The sequence below is a fragment of the Pleurodeles waltl genome, chromosome 5, assembly GCF_031143425.1.
Source record: "Pleurodeles waltl isolate 20211129_DDA chromosome 5, aPleWal1.hap1.20221129, whole genome shotgun sequence".
NCBI classification, from domain to species: Eukaryota; Metazoa; Chordata; class Amphibia; order Caudata; family Salamandridae; genus Pleurodeles; species Pleurodeles waltl.
The window spans coordinates 1,731,653,001-1,731,665,731 of NC_090444.1; the positions used below are offsets into that span (position 1 = coordinate 1,731,653,001).

General features: G+C 43.7%; 1 protein-coding gene across 1 annotated transcript in view; it reads right to left on the reverse strand.

Moving 5' to 3' along the window:
• LOC138296717 (cytochrome P450 2K4-like) overlaps positions 1–12,731 on the reverse strand; it is a 304,271-nt gene that overhangs the window by 43,126 nt on the left and 248,414 nt on the right. The window lies entirely within an intron of this gene.

A 12,731-nucleotide genomic window follows, 5' to 3' on the forward strand; every position in this document is an offset into this window, starting at 1 on the left:
AGTGCAACTAGCCATACACAGACTGCCTTCAACATCCCCTTCAATGATAGATGTCCATATGCAGTCAGGCCATGTGTGATGTTGAAACAGGCATACACCATGCATATTCAGCATCAGGTGTCAGCTGTCATTTGGGTCAGGGAACATACATCACACTCTCTACTAGGTCTCAGGAGTCAAAATCTATCACAACACATGTGCACATGCCCATCTACCCACACATATAACCACAACCCTTCATTCTTTCACATTTCCTGCACATCACCATTGACTTTACCCATCATCCATTGTTTGTCATAGCAAAGGATAGATGAGCAAATATACATATGTGCACATGGTGTACTTACCTGCTCCTCTGGTGCCCCATAGATCTGTTCATACAGGGATAGGCCCTCCTTCACAAGCTTATTAAGCTCCTTCGGGAGAAGGCAGGGGCCCTATCACCTGTACGAAGTGGCATGATTGCTTCCAGCAGCAGTACACACTAGCTCAGGTCGTGGAGGTCTTCCTGGTAGCAGTGTCGAGAGTCAAGTGAGAGTTGAAGTACGAGATGACGGTCACGTACACCTCGTAAGACACCGTCACCGCCAGAAGGCATTGCCTCTGGTGCAAGACTGCCAAAGGCAGCAATAAGTTCCATGTCATGTTGGTATCCGCCCCCTACCATATTGACTTCTGTCGTCGGAGTTAGGCCATTTCCTAATGTCCAGTACAGTGGTACTGCAGGTAGCTGCCATTTTAAGGCTCATACATGATTGTTAAAGTTAAATCAAAGTTGCGTCACAAGCTGTGAAACATATCTACGACATTGTGTTCACTGCAGGCTTTGAGCAAAGCTGTAGGAATAACCAGGACTAATGTACAGATTGTAAACTTAATTTATAAGTAATGTGACTTTAGTGGCATCTTCAGCACACCAATGGCAATCTGAAATATGGCATATGTGTCTTACAAATGTGAAACATGGGCAGAGACTACAGATAACTACAGAGACTTTTAGTGACACGCTTATCCATTTCTAAATCATGATTGGAACGGGGGTGTGATTGCAGTAATAATCCATCATTTACCTAGGTATGTGCTGTGTACAATGTTTCAACATTTTCATATGGCATGTTCGAGCGTTATGTGTGACATATGTATTTTAATACTTACAATGGACAGATTAAGTGATACACATCCATCTTGGTTTTATCTCACATAGCTACCCTGGCATGAGAAGACTGGGAGTACCTCCAGTGTACCATCCACTAGCAGACCTGTAGACCACGGAAAATTGTCATATTATGCAAATCTACCACCTGGATAGGCACACAGTCATGGATCTCTGTCATCATTTGGAGCTAGATCTGAGGCCTGCCACTCATAATCCCTATACTATACCACCCTTTGTACAAGTCATGTCAGTGCTGCACTTCCTGGCCACAGGCTCCTTTCATAATACAGTGGCCCTAACTGCAGAGATATCTCAGCCTATGATCACTCTGGTTTTGAAGCCTACACTATCTGCATTGTTGAAACACATGGACAGCTACATCAGATTTCCACAATGTGAAGATTTAACCCATATGAAGACTGATTTTTGTGCTTTGGTACATATCCCACATGTGGCGGGATCCATTGATGGCACCCATGTAGTCTTGGTTCCCCTAAATGGCAATGAACAGGTGTATAGGAACAGGAAAAACTTTCACTTCATTATTGTCCATGTAGTCTGTTCGGCTGACCTCTACATTTCACAAGCTTGTGCAAGGTACCCAGGGATAGTTCATGATGCCTTCATCATGCGGAACAGCAATATCCCACTGCTGATGACACAACAGTACACAGAGAGGGCCTGGCTGGTTGGTAAGTCTTATATGTCATGGGTTTCTGTAACTTTTATATGTAACTATTCCTTACTGGGTACTCTGGCTACCCAAACCGTCCTTGGTTGTTGACACCTGTGAGGTACCCAACCACGCTAGGGGAAGTCCGCTTCATTGAGGCCCATGGGCAGACAAGGTGTGTAGGGAAGCAGACATTTGGTCTCCTAAGGGCAAGATTCCATAGCATAGATAAGTCTGGTAGAGCCCTCCTCTACTCACCCACCAAAGTATGTCAAATTGAGAATGCAGATTTGCCAAGTAAGGATCACTGTGATGAGGATGAAGCTGGAGATGTCCGGGCAGATCTCATCAGTACTTCACCTGACTGTAGGTATGTAATGTCCTGTAAGTTGACTAACTCAGTGGGATATTAGGGGGTTGCAGATGCTTGATAAAGGTCTCAGTATGACCATCAGACAGGTCATAAGTAGCTTCAAAGCACATAACTCAGATGTGCATGCAGAATACTACATAGAGTAGTGTGCAGCATTTTGATCACCATAGTCTAGGTTTGTTCCAATGCACAATCAGAGTTACCATTGTGTATTGGACGTAGCTGTATGATGTTTTAGAATAAATTCCTGCCTATAGCTTATGCATGATATTTTTATTTTTCAGATTACTTCACAAGGCCATCCTCGTCTGGCAATATAGGACAGTGTCACAAGCAGGTGGGATTGGCAGACTGACATGCGAAGTGAACCTGGATTGAACCAGGTACTGTCAGGCATGAGAATTATATTGTGTGAGTTATAAGCCCAGACTGTCAGGACAGTGAGATGGTAGTGTCCTATTCCATACTATAGACCTGTTTGCCACAGGAGGTGGGGTTAATGGCGCAATGTGTTTTGTCTTGTGTCACCTACACAAGTCATCCTGTGCAATCCATAACCTCAACCTTCTTAATGGCTTGATTTGAACAATAACTTATTTTTATGTAGCTGTCATTGTGTTCCCTTATTTTAGGCCACTGTGCATTGTGTGTCAAGACTGACATCTGTGAGTAGCATGCCTACTGATACCTGACCATGGTAAATGGAAGGTTACATGACTGGGGACATTTGTACAGACCTCTGTTTGTATTAATGGGTATTGTCATTTGGGAGGTATGGTATGGGTATTTGAGGCTTTAGCTGATGATACATTGAACCAATCTGCTTGCCTATTTGGATAGTGAAAGACGGACATCTCTAACTTCAGTGGTCTGTTGGGTGCTAGTAATTCACACCTCTGCTGAGTCACTAAATTGAGCAGCAGTACTTCACTGTGTGATCATTGGCATTTTCCCAGCCTATATGTAGGAAAGTGCAATTAATGTGAATAGAAGTTTGTCCATCAGTGCAAATTGTACTCTGATTCTACAGTACATGTGAGATGGGACTTTATTTAGTTGGTTCATTTGTGCATATTGTGTAGGTGCAAGAGGTATTACGGTTAACAGTTACATATAGCTGGAAATTGAATCTCATACATGATCTGTGGTTTAGTAGTGTACTGTATATTAGGGAGTGCACATTCATATGTGGGAATTGGATCAAATCAAGTGAATGTAAGCCATGAAGGGTTTGGTCATGGTGGATGAAATCACCAGGGTAGCTGCTTCAACATTTGGAGTCAGGAGTCCAGTGTTCTTGTGCCATTAGGAAATGGAGATTGGTTGTAGGACAGTCAACAGGGTGTATCAGTGACATACAAGCGGAACCAATCAGTAGAGGTTCACTTCCTGGTAGATGTTGAAGTCTTTGCATTTGCTCTTCCTGGATCTGGGGCCGTCAGCTACAGAGGCAGGAGTGTCTGAGGCATGTCCTTTCCCTAGCAGGGCCTCCAATCCACTGGTTGCCACAGATGTTGAAGGGGCAGATGTCACATTGCTAGTGGAAGGGGCCAGCTGTTGTGAGCATAACCTACTCGGGGTGGTATTGATGTCTCTCTTCACCCTTGCAACTGCAGCCAAATGGGCTCCCACTGCTGCATCACTTCCAGGTGGTTGTCCTTCCGCAGCTGCTTGATTTCCACATCATGCTACTCACTTGGCCCATCATGCCTTGGGATTGTTGGTAAGCCCCCAAAACTTGGGAGATCGTGTCCAGGCCAGTTGTATCCCTAGGAGCCTCCATTGTCAGGCCCACGCTATCCCTCCCACACACCCTACCCCCACACGTGTCTGTACCACTGGTCACTCAGGTATCTGTTCTGGGGGGTCACATGATGGTTGACACTGTCCTTAGAACACAGGATTCGGGGTAAATGGTTGCTTGAGATGTTGAAGCAACAGGGCTGGGAGAAGTTGATGTAGGTAGGGTGAGGGTGACAGTTGTTGATTGACCAGATGTCCCAGATGGGCCAGAGTCGTCCTCAATGTCCACACATCCGGGGGTGATTTCCTCACTGAGGGCTTCATCCAGATGAGAAGTGGCTGCCTCTGGTGTTCTTTCCATTGTCACAATGGCTTAGTTACCTGTAGGAGAAGTAGGAAACAGAGTTACTGAAAGTAATGCACCAAGTGGTATCAAACTTTGCCCGGTAGACATGCTATGTGACATGCACACAAAGCCCTTACTTCATCCTCTGAAGGCCAGTTTAGCATGACAAACAGCAGTGGCTGTGTGTTGGATGGTATTGCATTACCAGATGCCCATAGTATTGCTGCCATCACCATAAACTGTACAACTGTGGAGCATTCAGGTGGGTTGAATTGTTTGTTAGTTCAACATGCCAGGCAATTTTAATTGTAGTACACTCCTCCGGCTTTCGTAATGGTGGATCACTGCCCGATGGTTGTTGTAGTGCAATCAGTCCCTGTGCTACCCATGTCATACACAGACACTGTGGCCCCAGGTGAGTTTAGTTAGTTTGGGATGGCAGAGAGGGGTATTTTGCCAGTTAGACACAGGGGTGGTAAGTGGGTTGGCTGTTAAGATGTCAAAAGGTGATCAGTGATCATGCAAAACAAAAGTTTAGGGTGACATCATAGGTGTTGTAACTTACCTGACTCAGTTCTCCCAGGTATTCCTGTCAAGCCCTCAGGATGCAGGATGTTCAAGACTTTCTCCTCCTATGATGTGAAAGTAGGGGAAGGAGGTGGGGGCCCACAGCCAGTCTTGAGCACTGGCAACTGGTGCCTTGACGGCCATGAAACACACCTTCCCCCTGAGGCTGTTCCACCTCTTCCTGATGTCCTCCCTTGTGTGTCAATAGTTGCCTACAGAATTCACCCTGTTGACTATTCTTTGCCGCATCTCAATTTTCCTCCTTATAGATGTATGCTGGATTTGTGCTCCAAATAGGTGTGGCTCTACTCTGATGATTTCGTCCACCATGACCCTCAATAAATTATCTGTGAAACAGGGATGTTTTTGTAGGGACATGGTTGTGGTGGGCGAGACGGTAAAGAAGAAAAATAAAATGGTAAATCAAATTGGTGATGAAGTGTGGATGCTGTGATCTGATTGGATGACCGTGGTGTCTGATGTGTGGAGTACTAATTGTTGTGTAGGGTTTGTTGTGCAGGTGTGTGATGTGTGCTACATGAAGTGTGTAGGGGTGCTTAATCTATGGATTCTGTTTTTACAGTGTGGCCTTTTTTGAGCTGTGTATAGCATTCTGGTTGCAAAGGATTGTGGTGTGAGAAAGGGTGTGTTTTATAGTGCAGTGTGTAGATGTGCCTCAGGTGTGGGGTTTTCAAAATATACAATGTGGTATGGTGTGTTACTGTGGTGACCACCATCTGCTCCGGTTCGCACAGCCATTGGTCTTCCGCCATTGAAGAACCGCTGTTGTGATTTGTGGGTCATAATAGGTCCGGAGATTTTTTGGGGGGCTGGCTGTGCTTGTAGAAGGACCGCCTCTTTCCCACCCTCCAGTGTCCTGGCGGTTGTGGATTTTTGGCTATTTTTTGGCAGACTTTGCCATGTGAGTTGTAAGATGGCAATCATGTGATCGCCAACATGGCAGTCTTTTGGGGGCCGCCACTACGGCGGTCTTGCTAAAAGACCAACAAACTCATAATGACCCCTCCAGTGTTTTGAGTACGCAAAGTGCTTATAAGCATACACAGTTAATGCAGTCAGGGATTGACTCTGTAAACCGAATTTACTGAAAGTATTGAGGGCCCAAGAACAAAGAGAAGTAAATATGCTAAAGGAAACGAATGCACACTTAAAATACCAGAAAATAAAGAAAAATAATTAAACTTAATCAAGATATTGATTGCAAGTTAGAACCTACAGTAACAAAAAATATTATGAGCTAATTAAAATAAACATGTTCTATAAATTGGCTTTGGGTTCAAGGCCTGTAAGTGTTTAAATTTATGGTTTTCACATTTTGAAAATGGGCACCTCACCTGCGGCTTGCATGTGGCCTTCAGTTCCTGCTTATTCCAGACTGATCCAGTTGCCGTTGTTTGACCAAGTTACATAGCTGCTGCCTTGGTTTTTCCGCCTGCTCTGCTTCCCTTTTTCTAACCCACACCCCCCTCATCCAACACAGCAGATGCAAAAGTCACTCCATCTCCTACCTAGCAGCGAAGACATGGAACAAGCTTCCCACTCATCTCCAGACCTCCCTATCTCTTTCAGAGTTCAGAAAGTCCCTGAAGACCTGGCTATTTAGCTAAACAACTGGACCTTGCAAATGTCTGGATACCCTCAGGGGTCACAAGGAGTGCTCTGCAAATCTACTGATTGGTTGACTAAAAATCAAAACACCATTACTCGAGGGCTACAAAAATATTATACATTACGGTTCACAAAAATCTGTAATACAAAGTAAGAAGCTTTTCAATAGGCAGGAGAACAAGTAAATGAAAGTAAATCACAATGTGTAGCATACTTTGGCTGTGGCACATTTGCATGTAACAAACTTGATGTGCTGTCTGTCCAAATGTCCAAATAATATTTTTCAGGCCCAGCGACAGTTAAATACTCACGGGGTTAAATGCTGACGACCCTGCAGTCTTTTATTTCTTCCCCCTTCTAGGGACTCACATCAACCTTTAACGCTTTGCATTCTCAAACCCATGGTCGAGCAGAATGACATGTTTTATCAATAATAGTGCTTGGTGGTTAACTGTGACCATGTTGGTGTTTGTGAGTATTTATGAGGTGTGCATTTCACATACTCTATGATTAGTTGACGTCTCCTTGTGTAGCTTGTGTTCAGGTGTTTCTTGTGCTACTATTGATCACTGAAGGGCTTGGGGAAAATATATCTGACTTTTTATGTAGTCAATTAATTGTAATACCATTTGTTTTGAGGTGAGAAGACACTATCTGGGCCAGTTCCACTTCTTGTGCTATATGCCATAGACCCTGTAATTGCTATGTTATACCACTAGTACTTTTGGCATATTGGTTTTTCCATGAATTTACTGCATGCACTATCTCTGCATCTCTGCAGAGGAACAGATATCTAAGGGGCAGGTTCACAAAAAGGATCTTCTCTGTTAAGCCTCATAATGCAATTCTCAAAACATGTCTAGGCAATGAGAAGTAACGTAAGAATATCTGAAGATTTAGGCCCATATTTATTGGAACATGGCACAGCACTTTGCCACACTGCCACAGCACTTTGCTGCACTGCGTCACTGGGAAAGGGCAGGAATGCTCTGCATTTAAGACATAGGGCAAATTCCTATCCTTTCCCTCAGTGCTGGTACACAATGGGCTGCCTAGCACCCACTCAAGCAAACTTGCACCATGGAGCTATTGCATACAGGATATTTTTTGTGCAGGTAGGAGCACCTTCCTGCACAAAAACAATCCTAGGAAACATAATCCTCTATCTATGTGTGCTGCAGAATGCAGTATACAAAGAAAGATATAGAAACAAGGAGAAATAAAGACATTTCTCCTCGATACAGCTGTCCAAAGTTGGCTTTACATGGCTTCAAAAATATAAATTAAGGTTTGCGCCATGCATGTACCATGTTGCATGGTGCTAGAATGATGCAAACAGCTCCTAAATAGGCTTCTTATTCTTTTATGAGTGCAGTTCACAAAAATGAGGTATTTAATAAAAGTATATTATAACTGGTGTAAATTTTGCAACTTCCATACATATTTATCTGTAACTATTGGGTCAACATATATGTTTTGGTAACAGCCTAGTTATGCCTCATTTTTAAACTAATTTATCAGTACAGTGTGTTGGCGTAACTTATGCATGCACTTGCAGAATACGCCGTGACCGAATATTTAATAGTGTAAAATACACATGTGCGTAGTAGCAAAAAAATAGTAATAATTTGAAAAACATAACAAGACAATGTATTTTCTAAAAAATAACTACAATGTTCATTATATTTTCCACACTGCCTTAAAACACAGTGATTTTTATATACAAATACATATATTATTATATGAATATAGATATATATATATATATATGATATATATATATATATATATGTATGGTTAATTTGTTGTGTTAACAATACTATACAACAAATGTTAACAAAAGTACTTACACGTTTATTTATTTATATACACACACACACACACACACACACACACACACACACACACACACACACACACACACACACATATATATATGATCGATTTTGTTATGAATAAAAATGCATTTTTAATGTATTTTGTAAATATATTAAAGGTGGCATAAATTACGCATTGATGCACAAATTACACATTTTCTTAAGACAATTTATGAAACATAAGAGAGGCTCTTACAGGCGAAGTATTGAAAAGTATTGACATTTTTTTAACTTTGCAGCATTTCTGCACTGAAGAGCCTCGTCAGTCTGCTTCTATCTTTCATCGATCGCTCCCTAAATGTTTAGTGAAAACCACAACTGCAAACACAAAAAAACATGGCGGTCATTCTGACCGCGGCGGGCGGTGGTCGCCGCACGCCATGCGGTCACCACCGAATGACCGCACCGCGTTCAAAAGACCGCGGCAGCCATTCTGGCTTTCCCGCTGGGCCGGCGGGCGACCGCCAAAAGGCCGCCCGCCGGCCCAGCTGGAAAGCCCCTGCAACAATGAAGCCGGCTCCGAATGGAGCCCTGCGGAGTTGTAGGGGTGCGACGGGTGCAGTGGCACCCATCGCGATTTTCACTGTCTGCATAACAGACAGTGAAAATCTTTGTGGGGCCCTGTTAGGGGGCCCCTGCACTGCCCATGCCAGTGGCATGGGCAGTGCAGGGGCTCCTAGGGGCCCCACGACACCCGTTCCTGCCATCCTGTTCCTGGCGGTGTAAACCGCCAGAAACAGGGTGGCGGGAAGGGGGTCGGAATCCCCATGGCGGCGCTGCAAGCAGCACCGCCATGGAGGATTCCCTGGGCCAGGGGAAAACCGGCGGGAAACCGCTAGTTCCCCTAAAGCCGCGGTCAGAATAGCCCAGGAAGCACCGCCAGCCTGTTGGCGGTGCTTCCGCTGCCCTCCGCCCTGGCGGTTTCAAACCGCCAGGGTCAGAATGAGGGCCCATGTGTTCTCCATATTAGGCTAGCTTTGCACCACACAAAATACCAACCGTAGTCAGACAATAGATTCAATAAAACAGAGTGAAAGGACTAGTTGGAAGCCCCTGCAGCTAGGTCCCCAAAATTTGGAACAACCTTTCCCTGAGCCTCTCTCTCGAATTTTAAAAAATAACAAAATACTGTTTTTAAAGCAGGGAGCTTGTCTCTCTGCCGATGAATCTCCTTTCCTCCCCTTAATCCTGCCCACATTGTTAAAATACTTATTACCTATGGCTAACCAGTCCTGCGTGCCACCTATAATAAGACTGTAGTTGATTTGTAAATCTATATGTCATATAAAAGATCAACTGCCTTTGGAGGTCCAGGTCAGTTCTGCTTCCAAATCCCTCAAAGCGTAAATTAAATAATACATATCATGCAATGTTGCAAATGAATTACTGTTTTTATCTATCAACCTTCTTGTAGCTACCATATGACTAATTTGACATTTGGGGGCAGATTTACTAACAAGTGATACAATGCAATGAAGCATGCGTTGTGTGACAGGGAGAGAGCAGCAATGTGTATATCTATTAAGATGTGGCACATTCCTGCTCTCTTCTTGCACTGACGCACTCAATGTAGCCTAGCTCCAAGGCAGGCACCCTTATGCCCTGGTGCAAGGGTGCCTGCGTTACAGCCAGGATTGCTTTTTGCCTAGGAAGGGGCACCTTCTGGCACAAAAACAACCCTCTTAGGAAAAAACAAGGAGAAATAAATATATTTCGCCTCATTATTAACAGACAAATTGCCCCTGCTAGAAAGTCACGTCCGTGGCACATGATTGAGTCAGAGTCGCTGGACTCGGTTCTTACTAGGTCAAAACCTGATTGCTTTAAAGATTTGGATATAGCCGTCTTTGACTATCACTCTTGGTTAGGCGCAGCAATAAGTCAACTTGCCCCTGAAAAAAGCACCCCAGTCGCAGAGTAGCTCCTTCTGAACCGTGGTAATCTGATAAACGTAAGGCCTAAAAGCAGCTCTGCCATAGGCAGGAACGCAAATGGAGACAAAATTACAAAGCCAGTGAAAAAGAAATATACAAACACACAATAAGTGAGTATAAGATCCAGGGGTGGCTGGTAATTTTTTGAGGTAGAGGGGTGGGCAGCACACTCACACTCATTCATTCACACATGCATGCACATACATTCACAACACTCATCAACATTCAAACATACATGCATGCACCAAACATTCATTTAAAAAACACACACACTTACCTTCTCACACACACACACACTTAGGTCCCAGAAGGGTTGGGACTGCGGCCTTCCCTCATTGCCTGCCTCCATGTCTCAGCTCCCTAAAAGTCAGGTGCTTAGTTTGATTAATTCTATGAAATTTGGTTCCCCCACTGACCCATGTCCTCCAAAAACTATACAACTGGTCTGAATACAATATCTGTTTATCTGGTAAACATTTTAATAGAACGTTTGGCTCAGGCTACTTTCCAAAAGCTTGGAAGAAAGCATGTATCCGGCGTTTAGTAAAAAATGCTAACCTCTTCTCTTCTGTGCCAAGCAACTATCGGCCAATATCACATCTGCCATTCCCAGGCAAGTTAGTTGAGAAAGCCACGAATCACAAGTTGGTTTCTTTTATTAACACCAATGACTTGCTCGACCCTGCTCCGTTCAGCTTAAGGAGCGACCATAGCACTGAATCTGCCCTGATTGTGAGAACATAAGATTTACCCTTGACAATAGAGGATATGCTGCACTGATTCTTTTAGACCTCTCGGCGGCATTCAACATGGTCAACCATGACCTCATGATAGACTGTCTCTACTCCTTGGGAATTAGAGGAGCAGCTTTAGTTCTCCTACAACCCTTCTTATCAGAACGGGAACAATTCATAGCTTTAGATAAATCTGTGTCCGATCCTTTCCTTCTCCCATGTGGAGTGTCACAAAGGTCCTCCTTAAGTCCCACCCTTTTTAAATTATATGTCAGCCCTTGCCTAGGCTTCTAAAAATCTTTTGGTTTCGCAGTAATATCTTATGCTGATGACACCCATATTGTTTCAGTGTCCAGAGATCCCAATCACACCGCAGCTAGATTTCAAGACAGTATGCTGCACATTGGCAAATGGATGAACAGTAATTGCCTAAAACTTAAGTTGGGAAAAACAGAAGTACTCCTATTTGGAAAAAAAAAAACTAATTCTGGTAGCCCCGCTGGTGGCTCCAATATATGGGTATGTTGGCAATGCTGGTTGAGAAAGTGAGGAACTTAAGGATTCTTTTTTACATTAGGCTAACATTTGAAAGTCAAGTTAAATCAGTAATGTCATCTGCTTTTCACATTCTCAAGATGCTCTGGAAAATACTTCCATTCATTCCTAAGGAGCTGCAGAAGACTGTGGTCACAGCCCTTTTGGATTACTGCAAAGCCCCCTACACCACCATGCAGCAAAAACTCTGAAATAAATTGCAGATACTGCAAAATGCAGCCGCCCGGCTTGTACTTGGAAATTCCAGGCATCAGACAGCATCTAAGGCTCTTAAAGAGCTACGTTGGCTACATGTACAGAAGCGAATACAGAAGCAAACTGCTTTCAAGGCATTATATATTGCCTTCAAACACTCCACTTAGGCCCTGACTACCTTAAATGCAGCTTCTCTTGGTATACCCCATCTGGGCCTTTGTGTTCTTCTGTAGCCAAGAACGTACTTATCCCTAACTACCAAGCTTTTGAAGACCCGCCTTCTGAACGTAAGGAAATGACAGATCTTCATCAATTTCAGAAAGCTTTAAAGACTTGGGGCCTCATTTACGAGGCCCTTGTGCCACAGGAGCATCACTTTTAGAAGCGCTCCGGTAGAGCAGTGCCCTGCACCATATTTTCAAGGCAGCATTAAGCCATTTTTGTGGCTTAACGCCGCCTTAAAAATACAACCCCTTTAAACGCATCACTTAGCATGAAAGGGGAGTGCAATGAGTGTTGCTGTGGGTGTTCCACCGCAACACCCATTGCATTTTGATGCTGCCCCAGAGTTATGATAAATCTTAAACCTGATGTGGTGCCAAAAACCATGACGCATCGAGGAGTAATACTTTTATTTCTCCTTGTTTTTGCTTTTTCTATGTGTGTTGCATTCTGCAGGGAGTGATTATTAATGTGCATAAATGTGTCCCTTTCCGCTCATAAACAATCATTAAATAATGACAATTTGCTACTTCTAAGTGTGCTGCATTGTGCAGCAAACATAGAAGTAACAAATTGCCATTATTGATTGTTTTTGTGCAGGAAGGGACACTTTCCTGCACATAAATAATCATTCCCTGCAATGCAGGCACCCTTGCACTATAGTGCAAGGGTGCCTGTATTGGCGTAAGTCAGCTAAATTTATCACAGGCACTAGGGAAAACACAGG